General features: G+C 47.5%; 1 long non-coding RNA gene across 1 annotated transcript; it reads left to right on the top strand.

Annotated features, from left to right (window-relative positions):
- The first annotated feature begins 7,695 nt into the window (after nucleotides 1-7,695).
- On the top strand, nucleotides 7,696-16,268 carry LOC146058172 (uncharacterized). The gene is made up of 3 exons (XR_014469825.1): nucleotides 7,696-8,683; nucleotides 13,961-14,014; nucleotides 15,752-16,268. It is a non-coding gene; the product is annotated as an uncharacterized LOC146058172 (long non-coding RNA).
- The last annotated feature ends 3,303 nt before the right edge of the window (nucleotides 16,269-19,571 follow it).

Here is a 19,571-nt window from a genome sequence, read left to right as displayed (position 1 = left end):
TTCATTTAACATAAAGTACAATCCCATTGCTGTAATTCAATGATTTAAACTGTGTCCAAGTAAATGTTTTTCGGCATGCTGTTACATAACTTTGCTGCAGCCAGTAGAGAGAGATTATGCTTTGTAACCGAATTTCATCCTTAAACTACACGCCGGCCAAATTTAAATGGGGTTGGGAATGAATCGCTGTTGGTGTTACTTACAAAATTTGCATTGAAAAGTAACTAAATAAATTAAAGAAAATCTGAAAATAAGCAAAACCTAGGCGTAAAGTAATTTGTGTAGATAAAAATAAAGTATGTTTTAGGTAATACGCGTTGCCGTAAAATGTAAGCGTTATTAGTTTTTGAAGATCTAAAGCAAGATGTACATTCTAAAAGACCCGTCCTATATTCTGATCGTATTTAGCAGGTCTACTGAATTATCTTCAAGAAAAGAACCTTTCACAACTTCAATTCTAAGTGCCATCTTTTATCACTGACTTGTCTAAATACCCCTTATGCACCATTGTGTGGGGACTTGGACTGTGTTGTCCAAGGTTGGGAAGATCTGGTATAGTAGGTCAAAGTAAAACAGAGGAGGTCAGGGGAAGGAGGTCGAGGATGGTTAAAGGAGGTCTGAGCTGCTGTCATCAGGGGCAGATTGGGAACTAAAAGTGGCCCTGGAAAAATGTATAGAAGTGGCCTCAAGTGGGCGGCACCAAATTAAATGAAGGTGGAACCAACACAAAAATAGGCAGGATTAACTACATCGCTACACCAGTGTGGAAGCTGTTGGTTCCCATATGGTTGTCAGTCTAGTTAGTGGTCTTCAGGCCTCTAAGCTGCTGTGACCAACAATAAACCTCCATGTTTCTAATCATTCCCTACCTACCCCCTCTGAGACTGAGCACAGACCCCCAACCTCCGTCTAGCAGACAGACAACTCATTGCCATAATCCACACGAATATGACAACTATCCCCACCCCTCTACCAATGGAGCCAAGAAACACCCCAGGAATTTACACCCCAGATAACACCCACTCCTCTTACTGCCCTGCGGGGAATAGAGAATATGGGGAGGACAAAACCATGTGCACTGCTGGTGTGGCAGATGCAACATGTGCAGAAAAAATTTGCTATGTGTCAGTTATTTTGCTTCTGTGCAGGGTAAATAATGTCTGCTTTATTCCTACACTGCAATATAGATATCAGTTTGAACACACCTCACCCAAATCTAACTCTCTCTGCGCATATTACATCTGCCCCACCTGCAGTGCAGCATGGTTTTGTCCATCTGCAAAAATTGCAGCATTGTTAACAGGTCTGAATCAGGCCCATGGTGTGGCACTCCAGGTCTTTTGGTAGCCATGTCGGACTGGGGCACCACCAGGGAAAAGCAGTCACAGGGGTCCATCGAGGGGCGTGGTCATTTTCTTGAAGGGGTGTGACCACCTGACCAGAGAGGAGAGGCTAGTCATTATAGGTCCTTTTATGTCCTTTTAATATGGACCGGTCCCCTTTAACGGACTGAATTCCGCTAGAACGCTCAGAACGCTTCAGCAAGATCGCTCAACAGGCGCACAACTCTGTAGCTGCATGCTACATGTGCGGAATTCAGAAGTTAAATGGGACCTGTCCATATTAACTTGTATCAATGCATCAATGTTCTAGTGACGTTGTTCACTAATATTAATTTATTTATTATTTTTTATTATTTTTTTAGCTTTGATCCTATTATATTTTTATATTGTGTTACTTGTTTGATTAATTGTTATTTTAAGATTAACTGTTGTATAATTTTGTATCTGCCTACAGTGTATTGACCCTGCTTCTTCTATTACTAGCGCAGAAACATATACAAATATACAATTCAGAATGCAGTTATACTGATTAAAGGAAGTGGACACTGGCCAAGTGGGAGTAATAGTTATTAACACTTAACACTGTCCCTGTCTGTACTCGCAAGTAGCTCGCAAGTAACAGAGAAGCCACCACGGCGAATACACACCCCCTTCCTCCACCATTGTAACCCCTCGCAACCATACGAGGGGGTGTATTATGAAAACACATTCCCCTCGCATGCCACGCAGCAGTGGAGACTGACTTATATTTGCATGTGCCGGGGGCGTAGACCGCAAACTCATGGCCGCAAACTTATTCCCCAGCAAACTCATGGCCACATTTACATGGGAATGCCCAGCGTTTCATGGGAACCCCCTTGAAACGCTGGGCGTTCCCATAGCCCACCATCGCCCCCATCCGACCCCTCCGCGAAGGCGCCCGCACAGAAGCCCTGCACATGTGCATATGAGAATATGCGCGTGCGCAGGGCAGAACCATCGGTCCACGGTGCGAACACGCCGGGGTCCGAATGGATTAGAATTGGCCCCTGTGTCTCATATTATTATGTGCAGCAGGGAGGGAGTACACCTACTTAGCCAGCCAGCCACCGGTTAGCCGCTCACCTCCCACCTCCCCCCCTGCCAGTGTGCATCCTGAGGGGGGGGGGGGCCTCTCCTGTGCTGTGTCCTGTCCTGTGCCATGCCCCCTGCTCCCCGCTCCCCACTGTGTCCGGGAGAGAGACGTGCTACTATGTAAAATTCATATCTCCCGCTGTAACACTAGTCAATAGGCGCTCACGGTCCAGCAGCCACCAGTTGATTGGCTGCTGGACCGCATGTGCCCATGTGTGTTAATTTTACATAGCAGCACGTCTCTCTCCCGGACACAGCGGGCAGGGGAGCGGGGGAACGGGCGAGCGAGAGAGCGAGCTGGCGGTGCCGTGCTGGCACAGCTCCGGCGCCATGCTAGCATATGCTCCACCGGCTCCGCCCTCGCTACGCCTCCGACACAGATATAATGAACTACTGAACAGTGGGATTAATTACAAATTTCAATGGCACCATAGGAACAAACAAAGCTTCCTATTTACTTCTGACAAATACTGTAAGTACCTGATGCAATCTCCCCCTCTCTATCTATCCTAAATAAGACGTATCCATGACATTAAGAAGAATGTATTATTGCATTTACTGTTACCTCTTCCCAAATATACCCATTGGCATTCAAATTCAACCAATCATGAGGAACATTACCTAGAATTGGTTAAATCTTTGGAATCCAGTACTAGGCCACAGAGCAGCCTACCTTGGTAAAATTATGTGTTGACATCTCCCCTCCCATTTGGCCACTTATTGGTTTTGACCCTTCCTGTTCCTGTTTCCAGTAAAGTCCAGGGAAACACATCACGACCAGTGTGCATGTATGTGGGCTCCAATCTGTCAGAAGAGCCATCAAAGGAAATTGATTTATTCATCCAACTTCTACACGAAAAAACAAACAAACACAAAGGCGAGTATTTTATCTTTGTTTACAGCCATCGACAAAGTTAAAACATCGCTCATAGCTTTTGTTATAAACGCATAATAGATTTGTGTAAATTTGCATCTAATTTGGTTGAAATCTGCATTTTATTTTTATATTAACTGCTAATTGGGATACCATTTAATGACCACCTAGAAATACAGAATTTGCACACTGGGGGCCCAGCTTATTTCGCGACCTGGGTCAGCCTGGAAACCTTATTTACATATTAAAGAATCCAGGTGGAAGAGTTCCGTTGTGTGCGTGTTTCATCTTGGCCAACGAGGCGTGATAACGACGGGGACTTTAATGATCCGTGTTGCAGCTTTTACAATAAGTATCACAGTCGGTAAATGTATTCCGTACTGATGCCTTTTAAATCGTGTACTCATTAGGACTGGGAGGGAACATTTGTTATATCGAGTCCAAGTTTCCTGAATGTTAGAATTTACATCTCAATGTTCCTGGTTTTGTGTTCGGAAATGCTAGCGAAATACACAAGGGCTGGGGGTTAGATGAGAATTGCTCCAAGTTCACCCAAAGATTTCGTAATTAATTCACCTGGAGATTCGGGCTAATAAAAAACAACGGAACGTAAGGGACCAAAATCTGAAAGAATCAATAAGTGACATGTCTATAGCTTTCTTCCTATATTGTTTTACGGCAAAATATCTTTCAACCCTACGACAGTAAAAGTGGTCGATCCTATTATTTGCGAAGGGTGATTTAACCGGATCTCGCAAAATTGCTCGCAACCCTATGGAGCAGTGAGCACCTTTTAGCAAATTCCGTCTGCCGTAAAAGTGCATTCAGTGCCGTGACGATGTGCACTCGCGAATCATCCGCAGCGAATAGAATCGACCCCTTAGTGTTCATTCTAGCACCCTGCACATTTCAAAACCCATGCAGTTACTCTTTCCTGCCTGTGGTGGTGCTGTCTGCTATGGTGTCTTTCACATTGTAGCCTGTATCAGTACAGACCAGAATGTACTAGAAGCACCAAAGCAGACCGCAACACCCCAGTCACCTGTAGGTATCCCGATCGCACCACGTCACTCCTGAATAGGGTTTTATACACAGTCTGTGTATCAGAAGGTAGTGACAAGGTTTAGGTTTCGCTGATTGTTATCAGGAGGGTTGAAAATTAGAAATGTGCAGGCTCTGATTTACTCTGATTTCAAAGCAGGATCTTATTGGCTATCAACTGTCAACAACTGTCATGTGATTTGGGATAGCCAATAAGATCCTGCTTTGAAATCAGAGTAAATCAGAGCCTGCACATCTCTATTGAAAATATTTTGTGGAACGTGATATAAGCACAGGCTTTGTTCTGTTCATATGCGTGTAATTCCAATCATTAGGACACAGAGGCAAGGGAACCATTAATGCAGGGCCGTCGCCACCACTAGGCAGCTCTAGTCATTTGCCTAGGGCGCCGGCACCTGGAGGGCGGCAGTTCGCCCCTCACCCCCAGCGAACTGTGTAAAAAAATTGCTGCCCCGGCGTCCCTGCAGTGCTGGGGCGGTCAGAGGTGTCCGTGCCGTAGGAGTACCTGCGGCGCCGTCATGTGTATAAAGCTGGCTGCGGCCGGCGGGGTCCCTGTAGTGAATAGCAAATAACTAGCGCTATGCGCGCGGCGGCGCCGGAAGCGCTAGTTATTTGCTATTCACTACAGGGACCCCGCCGGCCGCAGCCAGCTTTATACACATGACGGCGCCGCAGGTACCCCTACGGCACGGACACCCCTGACCGCCCCAGCACTCCAGGGACGCCGGGGCAGCAATTTTTTTACACAGGTACCACCCCCCCCCCCCCCGGCACCGGGGCGCCCCCACCCCGACTCGCCTGGGGCGCTCCGGTGCCTTGCACCGACCCTGCATTGATGTGCTCTTTTATTACATTGCTACAGGGCCGGCGCTAGCCGCTCAGCAAAGTATGCAAAGCAGGGAGGCGCCAGGCTGGATAGGCGCTCCCTCCCTGCTCTGCACCTTGCTGATGGTGTTGCTGCCGGCCACCGCTGTGCCTGTCATATTGTATGACAGGCCGGGCACTGGCAGCGTAAAGCAGGGCTCCCCTGTCATCGGGGTATTGATGGGGGAGTCTGCACTCTGCAGCATTGGCCCCATCATCCAGTGGCGTAACTAGAAATTTTGCTCCCCCCAGCCAAAAAAAATTCTGGCGCCCCCCGCCCATTTTTGTTAAAAGAAAAACAGAACTGTTTCTTGGCAATTAGGTTCCCAGCGCGAACAGTAAAAATATGCCCCCCCCCCCCCCCCCCCCAAATTAAAGAAAAACACAAAGAATTTATGAAGAACCAATACTTATTAGACAATATGCCACACACTGTATGCTTGCGAGCAGGGCCCTCCTACCTCCACATCGGTTTGTATCTACCTAGTTTGTTTAATCACTGTTGTTTCCAATTGTGAAGCGCAACAGAATATGCTGCGCTATATAAGAAACTGTAAATAAATAAAAACATTATACCACACACCATAATGACCCTTACACATTATGCCACATACTGTAATGTCCATAAGATAGTTATGCCACATACACAACGTAATACCCATTGCACATTATACCACACACCTTAATAGCAATTACAATGCCACACCAATCGACGCCGGGGAAGCCGTCTATCCGTCCGCCGACGCTGCCCGCCTCCGTCTCTGTCCAGCACCGATGACGTCATATCCCGGCGGCTGTATCGTGCAGGAGGTGGCTGCGTTGTCAGGGAGACAGAGACCCTTCTCCCGGGGTCTCCTCAGCAGCATCTAACAAGATTGCACACATAACGTGAATAAAAAATGGCAAAAAACGTGTGTACAGTGCTTTGAAGAAGAGGAGCGTACATGCTCCATTTACAGTGATTATAATATAGGTAAAATTTTTTAAAAAAAGACAAACATATTACACTTAACGCTGACATTACTTGTATATCTTAATCATGAAAAGCACCTTGAGGGGCACAGTATGATCCTATGTGGAGAACGGTTCAGAGTTATGGTTTGTTTAACATATAAAACCAGTCACTGAGAACATTTTATAAACAATTATTTTATAAAAAATTACTCAGCCCTAAAGACTCGTTAAGACCACGCGGCCGCAAGGTGTCTAAACGATATATCCAACGGGACTCTAACTGTAGCATCTTTTTTGCTCTGTGGGGGCACATGGTCTATGATTTTGTATTTAAGCGTGGCCATGTTATGTCTAAAACTGGCACCTTGCGGCCGCGAGGTCTTAACGAGTCTTTAGGTCTGAGTAATTTTTTATAAAATAATTGTTTATAAAATGTTCTCAGTGATTGGTTTTATATGTTAAACAAAAAGGGGGAGGAGACAGCATCAGAGAGAGAGGGGGAGGAGACAGCGTCAGAGAGAGGGGGAAGAAGACAGCGTCAGAGAGAGGGGGAGGAGACAGCGTCAGAGAGAGGAGGAGGAGACAGCGTCAGAGAGAGGGGGAGGAGACAGCTCCAGAGAGAGGGGAAGGAGACAGCGTCAGAGAGAGGGGGGAGGAGACAGCGTCAGAGAGAGGGGGGCAGAGACAGCGTCAGAGAGAGGGGGAGGAGACCATGTCAGAGAGAGGGGGGAGGAGACAGCGTCAGAGAGAGGGGGAGGAGACAGCATCAGAGAGAGGTGGGAGGAGACAGCGTCAGAGAGAGGTGGGAGGAGACAGCGTCAGAGAGAGGGGGAAGGAGATAGCTCCAGAGAGAGGGGGAAGGAGACAGCTCCAGAGAGAGGAGGGAGGAGACAGCGTCAGAGAGAGGGGGAGGAGACAGCGTCAGAGAGAGGGGGAGGAGACAGCGTCAGAGAGAGGGGGAAGAGACAACGTCAGAGAGAGGGGGAGGAGACAGCGTCAGAGAGAGGGGGAGGAGACAGCGTCAGAGAGAGGGGGGAGGACACAGCGTCAGAGAGAGGGGTGAGGAGACAGCGTCAGAGAGAGGGGGGAGGAGACAGCATCAGAGAGAGGGGGAAGGAGACAGCTCCAGAGAGAGGGGGAAGGAGACAGTGTCAGAGAGAGGGGGAAGGAGACAGCGTCAGAGAGAAGGGGGGGAGACGGCCTCAGAGAGAGGGGGAAGGAAGGAGACAATGCCAAAGAAAGAGGGGGAGGAGATGGCGCCAGAGAAAGAGGGGGAGGAGATGGTGCCAAAGAAAGAGGGGGAGGAGACCGCGCCAGAGAAAGGGGGAGAAGACCGCCCCAGAGAAAGAGGGGGAGGAGACAGCACCAGAGAAAGAGGGGGAGGGGTCAGTGTCAGAGAGAGGGGGGGGGGGGGGGCAGCATCAGAAAATGAGAGTGTGGGGTGTGGGCCTATAATACCTATACCACCTCATTATACCAGACAGCAGCCTCGGTGGGAGCACAGGTCAGTCAGGGACTTCTTATGTGGGCGGGCACTTCACGGCATTAGGCCACGCCCCCAAAATGTCCGCGAATCGCGGGACTTCTGGAAGCCGGCCAGGAGGGTGAGAGGATGGACTGCAGCTTGAGGGGGCGGGCCAAGGTGAGCGGGCACTGGCTAAGGAGAGCAGGGAGCTAAGCCAGCGCTCAAGCGCTGACTGAGAGACGCTGCTCTTTGGTGCAGTCAGGAGTACTCCCAGGTGCAGGGGGAATAGCAGGCACGGAGGAAGAGGGAGCTCTGTGGCTGTCTGTGTGGGGACGTCATGGGGCGGATCACTGAGCACCCTCACACAGACAGTCAGAGGCAGAGTAGTACACGATGTATTGGCTGCTGCAGGCAGCCGCAGCAGAGGGGAGAGCTTCCACAGGATGCCTTCCTCCGGCTCTGAGAGAGCCGTGACACACTCAATTGTCCGGCAACCGGCGCCCACTCAGCCCCCGCTCCTCCAAGCAGCGGCGGGGGCTGCCTTACGGTATCTCCGCCACTGCCATCATCCATATAATTTCCGGGGCAGATAGATGCTTGCTGGCTGGTGGCGGGGCTCCCCCGGGAGGTAGCAGCAGCGGAAGCAGCAGCATGAGCTCTCATGTGTGACAGCATAGCATATGAGAAGCTCATGCTGTCACTGTAAGCACAGCACACGCTGTAGTGTGCAGTGCTGCTGAGGAGGACACGGAGGGGGCTGGAGAATGATCAAAGAAGTCTCCCTCTGTAAAAAAAAAAAAATCCACGAAGGGGGCGTGGCCACACCTCCCGTGATTTGGCCACGCCCCCAAATTTTACCGGGGCCCGGATCTCTTGGCAGCAGTGCACTGCCTGTGAGCAGGGAGGGGGGCCTCACTGCTGTCCCTGGCTCACCTAAGCCAGCTCCACTAGTGCTTGCAGCCTCAATGAAGCAAGCCAAAGTAGCCCCAGCAGCCAAACAAATGAAAGGTAAAGGTACTTGGGTCTTATGTTTTGTGTGGTGGTGGGGATCTGTAGTAATAGACATAAAGATATGAGTGGGGAGGAGGTGATGGCATATGGGTAAATGGAAAGGAGGGGGTGGTAGGTATAAGCAGAGGCGGCAGAACTTGGTAAGCACATTAAATGTGACGGGGGGCGCACCAAGCCAGAGAGGTGCTCACTCCGCCAGCTATCACCCGCTGTATCCCCGGTGACTGCCATTTACATAAAAGAAAAAAGTAAAACAGGAGCCAGGATAAGGGAGCAGGGGGAGCTGCACCTCCGGGGCTCTGTGTCTCTGTCCGCGAACAGACAGAGACCATGTGCCCCTCCAAAAATGGCCATCACCTTAGAGGAGATAGATGCTAGAGGTCCTCCTGCACCTCTAGCATCTGTCAGGGCACCCAGCGCTACCTGGAAGTGTAGATTCCAGGAGTGCTGGTGCACTGTATGCCTGCAGCCCCAGGCAAGGAGCATGTAACCCGCTGGCATCAGGCATGTAACTCCTGGCAACGAACATGTAGGTAAGCGACACTTACATGGTATAAATTGTAATAGGCATTAAGGTGTGTGACATAATGTGTAATAGGCCTTATGGTGTGTGGTTTAATATGCAATGGGCATTATGGTGTATGGCATAATGTGTAATGGGCATTACAGTGTGGGGCATAATGTGTTATGGGCAATATGGTGTATGACATTATGTAATGGGCAATAAGGTGTGCGTAATCCTGGCGCAGTGTATCCAAGGGGGCTCTACCTGTTGCAATTTGTCTAAGTGGCTCTACCTGGCAAAGTGTTTCTAAGGGGCTCTACCTGGTGCAGTGTGTCAAAGGGGCTTTACCTGGCGTAATGTGTACAAGTGGTACTGTGGTGTAATGTGAATAACAGACACTACTGTGTGGCATGATTTGAAATGGTACTATTTGGGGCCCCTCCCCATAAAGTCACACCCTATTTTTTTTTGCGCACGTCAAAGGCGTGCACTCTCACTGTATTTTCATGTGTATGTGGGGGGCTGGGGCACAAGTCCCTTTTCTGCCACAGGTCCACCAATTGTCTAGTCATGGTATTGCTGCTACTTGGCATATTATGTATATGAGGCACTAGTACTATGGACATTATACACCCTTTTTTTGAATTATGCGCCTTCTGAACATGCTGTCTTTCTGTAAAGTATGGGAGGCGCAAATTTATAGTTTGCAGGGGGGCGCCGAACATAGGGTTACCACCTTTTTGTTGAGAGATTCCCGGACATTGGCCCGCCCCTTGACACACCCACTGACCCATCCCAGCCCCACCCCCAGACCCGCCCCCAGACCCGCCTTATGTTGATTTTTTTTAAACCTTTGCTTCCATTTCATTCTTGATTTTGCATACCATAATTCCAGTTACATGTTATATCACATACATTAATGGCCATTACAAGTTATGCCACACATCGTGATGCTAATTCCGTGTTATGCCATATACCGCAATGGTCATTACACATTATGCCAGGACTCAACAGAATTTTTGCACAGGATGGACAACATGGACAGTGCGCGCCGAAGGCGCGCGTCAAATTTTTGACATAATCCCGACACACCGCAAACCCATTATATAGTATACCACATGCCATAATGGCCATTACAAGTTATGCCACACATCGTGATGCCAATTACGTGTTATGCCATGTACTGCAATGGCCATTACACATTATGCCAGGACGCAACAATTTTTTTGCAAAGGATGGACAACATGGACAGTGCGCGCCGAAGGCGCGCAGCAAAATTTTTGACATAATGCCGACACACCGCACACCCATTATATAGTATACCACATGCCATAATGGCCATTACAAGTTATGCCACACATTGTGATGCCAATCACGATGTATTATTCCATGTACTGCAATGGCCATTACACATTATGCCAGGACTCAACCAAATTTTTGCACAGGATGGAAAACATGGACAGTGCGCGCCGAAGGCGCGCAGCAAAATTTTTGTCATAATGCTGACACACCGCACACCCATTATATAGTATACCACATGCCATAATGGCCATTACATTTTATGCCACACACCGTAATGCCCATTGCACGTTTTAATGAACTTTGTAATTCCGATTACTCATAAGCCCACACATGATGCCCATGACATACTATATAACACACCGTAATGCCCATTACATACTATATAACACACCGTAATGCCCATTACATACTATATAACACTGCAATGCCCATTACATACTATATAACACACCGTAATGCCCATGATATACTATATAACACCGCAATGCCCATTACATACTATATAACACTGCAATGCCCATTACATACTATATAACACTACGCAATGCCCTTGACATACTATATAGCACCGCAATGCCCATGACATACTATATAACACCGCAATGCCCATTACATACTATATAACACTGCAATGCCCATTACATACTATATAACACTACGCAATGCCCTTGACATACTATATAGCACCGCAATGCCCATGTCATACTATATAACACCGCAATGCCCATGTCATACTATATAACACTAAGCAATGCCCATGTCATACTATATAACACTAAGCAATGCCCATGACATACTGTATAACACACCATACACATTTGACACATAAGTGCCACTTACCTATATGCTCAATGCCAGGGGCTTCATGCCGATGCCAAGGTGGACTGAATTTGCTCGTTGCCGAGGGGGATAGATCTGTGCCTCTGTGCTCGTTGCCGAGGGGGATAGATCTGTGCCTCTGCTCGTTGCCGAGGGGGATAGATCTGTGCCAGTGTGCTCGTTGCCGAGGGGGATTGATCTGTGCCAGTGTGCTCGTTGCCGAGTGGGATTGATCTGTGCCTCTGTGCTCGTTGCCGAGGGGGATTGATCTGTGCCTCTGTGCTCGTTGCCGAGGGGGATAGATCTGTGCCTCTGTGCTCGTTGCCGAGGGGGATTGATCTGTGCCAGTGTGCTCGTTGCCGAGGGGGATTGATCTGTGCCAGTGTGCTCGTTGCCGAGGGGGATTGATCTGTGCCAGTGTGCTCGTTGCCGAGGGGGATTGATCTGTGCCTCTGTGCTCGTTGCCGAGGGGGATTGATCTGTGCCAGTGTGCTCGTTGCCGAGGGGGATTGATCTGTGCCAGTGTGCTCGTTGCCGAGGGGGATTGATCTGTGCCAGTGTGCTCGTTGCCAAGGGGGATAGAAACCCCCTCCCCCGCCTGCGGGAGGCAGACAGGCTTGTCAGTGTGCCTGTGCCTGCCTGCCCGTCCCCTCACGTCTCCCCCGCTGTATTCGCGGGAGAGACGTGCTGCTGTGCTGTATGATTTTAACATTTCTAACTCCCGCTGCTGGACCGCTAGCCAATGGCCGTTCGCGGTCCAGCAGCCAATCAACTGGTGGCTGCTGGACCGCGAGCGGCCATTGGCTAGCGGTCCAGCAGCATATGCAGCACCGCAGCAGCACGTCTCTCCCGCATACACAGCGGGGGAGACTTGAGGGGACGGGAGCAGGGCAGCGGGGGAGCGGGGAGAGGAGACGAGGGGGCGGCGGCGGCGGCGGGCGGGTTATTCCCGGACTATGTATAGTCCGGGAAAGCCACCCGTCCGGACTCCGGACGCCGGTCTTAATTACCGGACTGTCCGGAGTAATCCCGGACGGGTGGTAACCCTAGCCGAACACCCTAGCCCCGGCCCTGCATTGCTAGCTCCAAACACACTGCTCACTGAACCACACCCACTTCCCAGCATTCCCCATGCTCCTAGGGATCATCACCGAAGATTCAGGCTTACACATATAAGTAAGGGAGCATCTGCAAACATGACGCATTCTAATGCAATAACACCACAGGCTTAAATTACAAAGGTTATGTGGCTGAAGACTTCAAGCTTGCATTTCCCTTGGTTTAAACCAGCCACGGAACCTGTGTAATCCATGAGCATCCTGGTTTAAAGCAATGGTACGGCAAATCTATACAATGTAAGCAACTCTTAAACCATACCTTCCAACTGTCCCGATTTTCGCGGTACTGTCCCTTTTTTTTGGGATGGTCCTGCATCCCGCATCACAGTTAGGGGTCCCCCCTGCCATGCACTTCTGAGCAGGGAATAGATGCTGTCCGCATACACACAGTGTCAAATCAGAGAGGCAGAAGGGCAGGGGGCATGGACAGCAACCTATACAGCACTGGCCATGCCCCCATAATGACATAAAATGGGGCAATGGCTGCGGCATCCCCGCACAATCATACACCCTATGAAATAGGGGCGCCTCATTTACGCTTTGCGAGCGTCCCGATTTCTAAAATAAAAATGTTGGGAGGTATGCTTAAACATATAAATGTATAAAAATGTTTTTTCTTAGATGATGTAGAGAACATACAAAAATGGCTTCTACCATTTCCAAACTCTTTTTCTGACATAACGATGGCACTAATGGGCATATTTATCACAATCAGCATCTTGGATGCAGATGGGATGTGATAAATTCCCCCAATTCCGCAATGCGATAATTGATAACATCAACAGGGATGTATCAATTATCACGGCATCCTCTCCCTGAACTGCTCAGGGTTACAGTCTATCTGCACATGCACTGCTGCAGATGTCGCCTAACCGCCCTAGGACACTTACAGTACCTGTACCCAGAGGCAGTAATCAGGGAACTCTGGTCATCTGTTCTCCTGTGCTGCTGCGATCGTTAAAGTGAACAGGGATGCTGGGACTTTGCAGCATCTGAGCTCACTTGACTCATCAAACGATAGGGTCACGGCAGCATTACTGGGACAGCTCACTGGGAAGTCTGTGCAGGTCGAAGGTGAACCAGAGGGAAACACTAATAACTGTATCTGAAGATGGTGTTATTATCACAGGGCTCCCTCCATTATATTTTCAAAACCTTTTTTAGGAAATTTGGGCAGATCGTATTTCCCATTATATAAGTATGGGAAATGCTATCTGGTTACTAAAAAAAATAGACTTGGAGGATAATTTTGTGAATTCTCCAACTGCCCATTAGTACATTCTGGTGATACTAAAGTAATGTGGAAAGGGTATGAAAACTCCTGTTTTCGTATAACTTTAGTAAAAAATATTATTGATGAGCCCATACAGTGAGTGAGATGTGTACTATTCGTAGCTTAGGGTGGTTCTGTGTTGTGAATGCCTGGAACAGATGTGTTTGTGCAGAGATAATGCATATAAATGACCTATATATTATATAGAATGTCATGTATAATTTAGACATCTTGACTGCTGTATGCTTCCTCCACAGGGAACGTCAGATCTTGTGCTATTTTCATCTCTCGTGACTCCAGTTTCTTCTTTGGTAAGTTGTTACTCTGAACAGTTGTGTGGTCCCCTGTGAGCTCGCCGTCGGTGCATTTATCTGGGAAGAGTCACTTCTGCCTTGCACCTGTCAGAAGTGAAATAGTGTTTTGTATGTTAGACCAGTGGTTCCCAACCTCTTTTCTCTCCCGTACCCCCTTGATTAGTCTTTTCATTTATAAGTACCCCTCCTCTCAATTTGAAATTTCCACAGTACTTATGAGTGGAAGTGAGCAGTATGCATGTCCTAATATTAAGGAGTAGCCGTGGACTAGTATATGGTCAGGAATCAGGTCCGTCTTTGTCTGGCCGCTGGCTGTGTATTGTCTCCAGAGTTCCCGCTACCACCTGTAGGATTAATACTTCTTCCACCCATGTCAGTGCGGGGCAGATGTTCACAGGTAGCTCTCAGTGAATTGCTGGTTAGGCAAAAGCACGAGGAGACACTGATGACGCTGCAGATGGAACTGGAAATGACACAACGTGGCTTGTATACATGTCAATGGTAGACTTCTTTTGCCATTGGGAGACTTTTTCTTCTTCCGCCATTACCAATATTATTTCCAAGTACCCCCAACTGGTCTGCAGAGTACCCCAGGTTGGGAACAACTGTGTTAGACCATTAAGCCATGTAATTGGTACAGGAGTGTGGCCGGAGCTTGCTGGAAGGGTGAGCTTTGCTAGGGCATGCTGGCATGGAGAGTGTGGCTAGTGCATGCTGGGAGGGGGGGCATGTCCAGGGCATGCTGGGAGTGTGAGCGTTGTGAGGCATGCCTGAAAGGGTGAGCGTGGCTGGGAGGGTGACTGTGGCCTGGGCATGCTGGGACGGTGAGTGTGACCAGGGCATGCTGGGATGGTGAGCATAGCTGGGCATGCTTGGAGGGTGACCGTGGCTGGGGCTTGCTGGGACAATGAGCGTGACCAGGGCATGCTTGGACGTTCAGTGTGGCTGGGGCATGCTGGGAAGGTGAGTGTGACCAGGGCATGCTGGGATGATGAGTGTGTCTGGGGCATGCTGGGAAGGTGACCGTGGTATGATGGGAGGGTGAGTGTGGCTGGGGCATGCTGGGAGGGTGAGCATGGCAGTGCATGCTGGGAGGGGGAGCATAGCCAGTGCATGCTGGGAGGGTGAGCATGGCAGTGCATGCTGGGAGGGTGAGCATGGCAGTGCATGCTGGGAGGGTGAGCATAGCCACTGCATGCTGGGAGGGTGAATGTGGCCTTCACTTTATGATTGTTGATCTTTAATGTGTAGTTTATTTGCAGCTGTGATATCACAGCCATTGTCATTGTGAAATGTATTAAACTGTACACCGCTGACTAGAGAGATCAGTCCATGCGTGTTTGCCGCTGGCTAGCATGTGTCCACCAGGATTCCAGGGTCTGCGGGAGGCAGAGGGTGTCTGCGGGCATGTGAGCGGCACCAGGTGGATGGTTGCGCTGCATTGCAGTCTGACTTTGCTTGGTGGTGCTGTGAGGCCGGTGCCACCATCTTGGTTTAGGGCAAGTGAGCTATTGGGACAGGTCAGGGTCTTTCCTGTATGCCTGCCATGTCAGCCAATGACAGTCATCCACTAGGTATATAGGGGATCTGCCTTCGCTGATCTGGGTCAGTGCAAAACTCTTCTGAGCCGGTTGCATCATTTGGGAAGACTCCGGACTCCTAGTGCCTGTTGCTGCTCCCAGCCTAACCTGTTAGTTCTCCTTTGCTGGCCTGATCCCATCGCTTTATTCACAGCCTGGCCCGGTCCGTTTCCTCCAGTCCAGTCCAACTGGTCTCCTGTGGTTTGACAGTGCTCTTCCGCTCCAGTCCCGGATCCACCTCCAGTCAAGTTCCAAAGTCTTTCATCGTCTTTAATTGGATCCCAGTCAATCAGTTCACCTCTTTCCGGATATCATTACTCAAGTCTTCATCACTTCTTCAAAACAACCCACTTCATTCTTCAGTGTCCTTCATCACCCCTAAAGACTTCAGCTACCATCACCCCGAATTTCCTTTTAAGAACTTTTGCATTAATTATCATTGACTTTTGTTTTCTCAAAGAAGTATTTGAGTACTACCGTTCCTGTGTTATATATGAATGTATTTCATTAAACCAGCCCGTTTTAACCCTTCATCTCCTGGTCCGTCCTAACGGTTCCTAAGCACCACACCGCTCCATCAAATCCTACTTCTGTGACAGGAATGTAATTGGCGGTACTGATACTTTTTTATGGTTATAAATAAATTACTCCTTTGTGCTTTGGAACCACAAGATTGGATCGGTCTATTATTTGCAGTGAAAGTATACGGTTTAATGCTTTTTTGGGCCTGATTGTCAGAGAGAGTTAGATTTGGGTGGGGTTTGTGCTTCAAAACTGAGATCTATATTGCAGTGAACAAATAAAGCAGCCAGTATTTAGCATGCACAGAAACAAAATAACACAAACATCTAACTCTCTCTGCACCTGTTACACATCTGCCTCACCTGCAGCGCAGCATGGTTTTGTCCATTCGAGAGAGAATTTGCTTTTGCAAGTGAACCAGACTCAGGCCCTTTATGTGTTTCTTTTTCTGTTAATTAATGTTTTAACATTTAATTTAGACATGGTGAAAATTTAGAGTTGTAAGATCCAAGTTGTACTTAGACTTTTGGTAGTGTCCTCGGCATCATGGCAATATTGTGGCTTCACCATCCTCACAGGGACAACAGACACCTCCCTCTGGGAAAAGGCAGTCAAAAATAGAAGGGGGGTTGTGAGTCCCCGCTGCCACCCGCTTGTTATTGGGGAATATTCCCCACAGAAAGAGGGGCAGCAGCCGCAAACCAGGGGGGCGTGGCCTCACATGAGTGATGCGGTTTGCAGGCCACACCCCTCACTAAGTGGACACCCCCCCCCCCCCCAAAAGTTTAGGTGCAAAGGTCCCTCTAGTCCGCAGATGATAGTTGGGAGGTATGAGGCACCACATTATTATAAATCAAAGTCTATGTTCACTTTTATACTTACATAAATATGGTGTGTGTAAAACTCCTCAAGGTACCTTTTGGCTTTCTCCGTACTGAACCTCAGAGCTTTCTCTTTGTAACTCGTAACCAAAACAAAACAAAGAATTCTGTATGAAGCAATGCTAAAAAAAATGTGTTTAACAAATATAAAATCACATAGTTACCAGATATGTACTGTATATAGATAAAAAAAAGTTCTATAAATAATTGAACACTTCAATACATTACTATAGACACCTGTAATAGGGTCCGACTTTGCTGGTGGTTTTTTCAAAGCGGATTTTGTGTTCCCAATTCACAACTAACTTATACAGCAGTGAATCCGGCTCCTCTGTCCATGTTGGCGCACATGTTGGCGCACACACACAGTGCAGACCCCACATGTGCAGACCCCAGCTGCGAGCACCTTCGGTAATATCTTCAGTCATTGGGGTGCTCGCTGCCTGATTGACAGACAGAGGACTTTCCGGAGTGGACATCAGGCATTTCATGGGCACGCCATGAAAAATGGGGGGTACGCCCATGGAAGTGCTGGATGGGCCCCAGGGAATTGCCTGCCCGCCTCCAATTTGGACAAGACCGTGCAGCTTAACAGTAAGTCCTGGGCTACCCTTCGGCTGCGAGCAGAGGAAAAGTAATTCAATGGTAATTAATGGGCGCTTGCGAGCGTATGTATAAGTGTACACATCTGCTCGGAGATTAGCGAGGGGAGTCAGGTGGCAGCGGGGGCGTGCGTTCGGTGGGGCAGCGTTAACCTGCCCGCTAAGGTCAGAATTACCCCCTAGAGCAGGTCTGAATTACCCCATAAGCTTGTAGATCGCAGCTGAAGACTATGAGATGTCATTTCTCAAGGACCCAAGACAATTGAACCGCCTGTGTTTTGTGCAAAAATTCAATTTCACCCGACCGATCGACAGCTACATTGTCATCCAAACATTCAATGATCCAAATTTGAATTGTGATTTACACTCTCAATCCAATGAGGTTTGTTTTTTATCACTTTCTTTAATGAAGTTGTACTAAAGTGCACTTGGCAGGTGTTTCACACAATTCCCCCATGTGCAACAACAACAAAAAGGGATACAGTATGTGGAAAACATTTCCTAAATACAGACCCATAAAATTGTAGCTTCTTTAGGATAAGATGTTAGGTCATTTAATTTAAAGGTCTCCTTGAAAGAGTTTGAAAGAGTTTTTAAAATGATTTAAAGCACAAAATGTTGAACTCCTAACAATCTTACCCATTAGAAAGATGTTTCCCATAGCAACCAATAAGATTCTTCTTAGCATTTATTTAACACCTTCTAGAAGTTAATAGCTAGAATTTAATTGGTTGCTAGGGACAACATTGAAAATTCTAAAAACCCACACTTCGTAAATATACCTGTAATAATTTTCAAAATAGATTTCTTTTAAATTGTGCAACGTAGGAAATGTGCAACTTTTTAAATTTTTATTTCAGTAAGAGATTTAATTTTTTTTTAAAAATCCTAAAGATTAAAACTTTTTCGTAAATGAACCTATTTAACAATTAAAAAAGTTGCACCTCTCGACCAAAACTAGATTTACTTTTTTTTTTTTTTTTGTCAGTGGTGATTAAATGATGATTAAAACTTTGCAATTAATTAAAAAGTACAAGTTGAGCAATGTTCAGTGTTGCTCCTAAATTAATTAATTAGTTCCTTTTAGAGATGTCAAATGTGACCCCTCCTGCAGTTCTTCTTAATGCTTTTGTTTCATGCCAAATACCATAAACTGTAATTAATTAAGTAAGAGGCAAGCGAGCATTTATCATGGCGGAGGCAACCGTCAGGATATCAATGGGGGAGCGATGACATCCACACAAAGACTGGTGTCCAACCTCATTAAGTATTGGTGTTGGATGGAATGATTGGAAATTTAGAAAATACTTTATTATACTACTAAATAACAAAAAAAAAAACACATTTCCTTACAATATCGCCATTCTCTGCTTTTAAGGAGACTTTAATTGCATTAAAGTCAATTTAAATTTTTTTGCAAAATAGTGTAACACAATGAGGGGGAAATTTACTAAGATGTGTATTCTACTTCACATGTGCTGTTGCTATAGGCAACCAATCAGATCCTGTCTACTATCTTCTAGAGGGTGCTAAACAAATAAGAAGTAAATTCTGATTGGTTGCCAATATCAACATCACATGTGAAGTAGAATACACATCTTAGTAAATTTCCCCCTGAATGTCTAGAAAAAAGGGATTATCACTGAATATTTACCCTTCCACCCTGAAGACACTGTGACCACTTCGTTGTGCATGAACCAAATAAAATGGGGTTCTTCCTTTTTTTTTTATTAATCTTTATAGGCTCCCCACTAGTTGTGCAAATAATAAGAGTTATGATATAGTGCAGTGGTTCCCAACCTGTTGGGGGTACATTTTGGTAATGGCGGAAGAAGAAAAAGAAGTCTCCTGTTGCCATGGGGATGAACCACGTTGCGTCACTTCCGGTTCCGTTTGTATCATCTCCTCGTGCTTTTGCACCACACTGCACTCAGATATCGGCAATCATCTGTCCAGTGCTGACAGAGAG

This window comes from Crinia signifera, chromosome 2 (genome assembly GCF_055691185.1).
Source record: "Crinia signifera chromosome 2, ASM5569118v1, whole genome shotgun sequence".
Taxonomy (NCBI): Eukaryota; Metazoa; Chordata; class Amphibia; order Anura; family Myobatrachidae; genus Crinia; species Crinia signifera.
The sequence above is the reverse complement of the archived record's forward strand: the minus strand, read 5'-3'. Positions and strand labels throughout refer to the sequence as shown.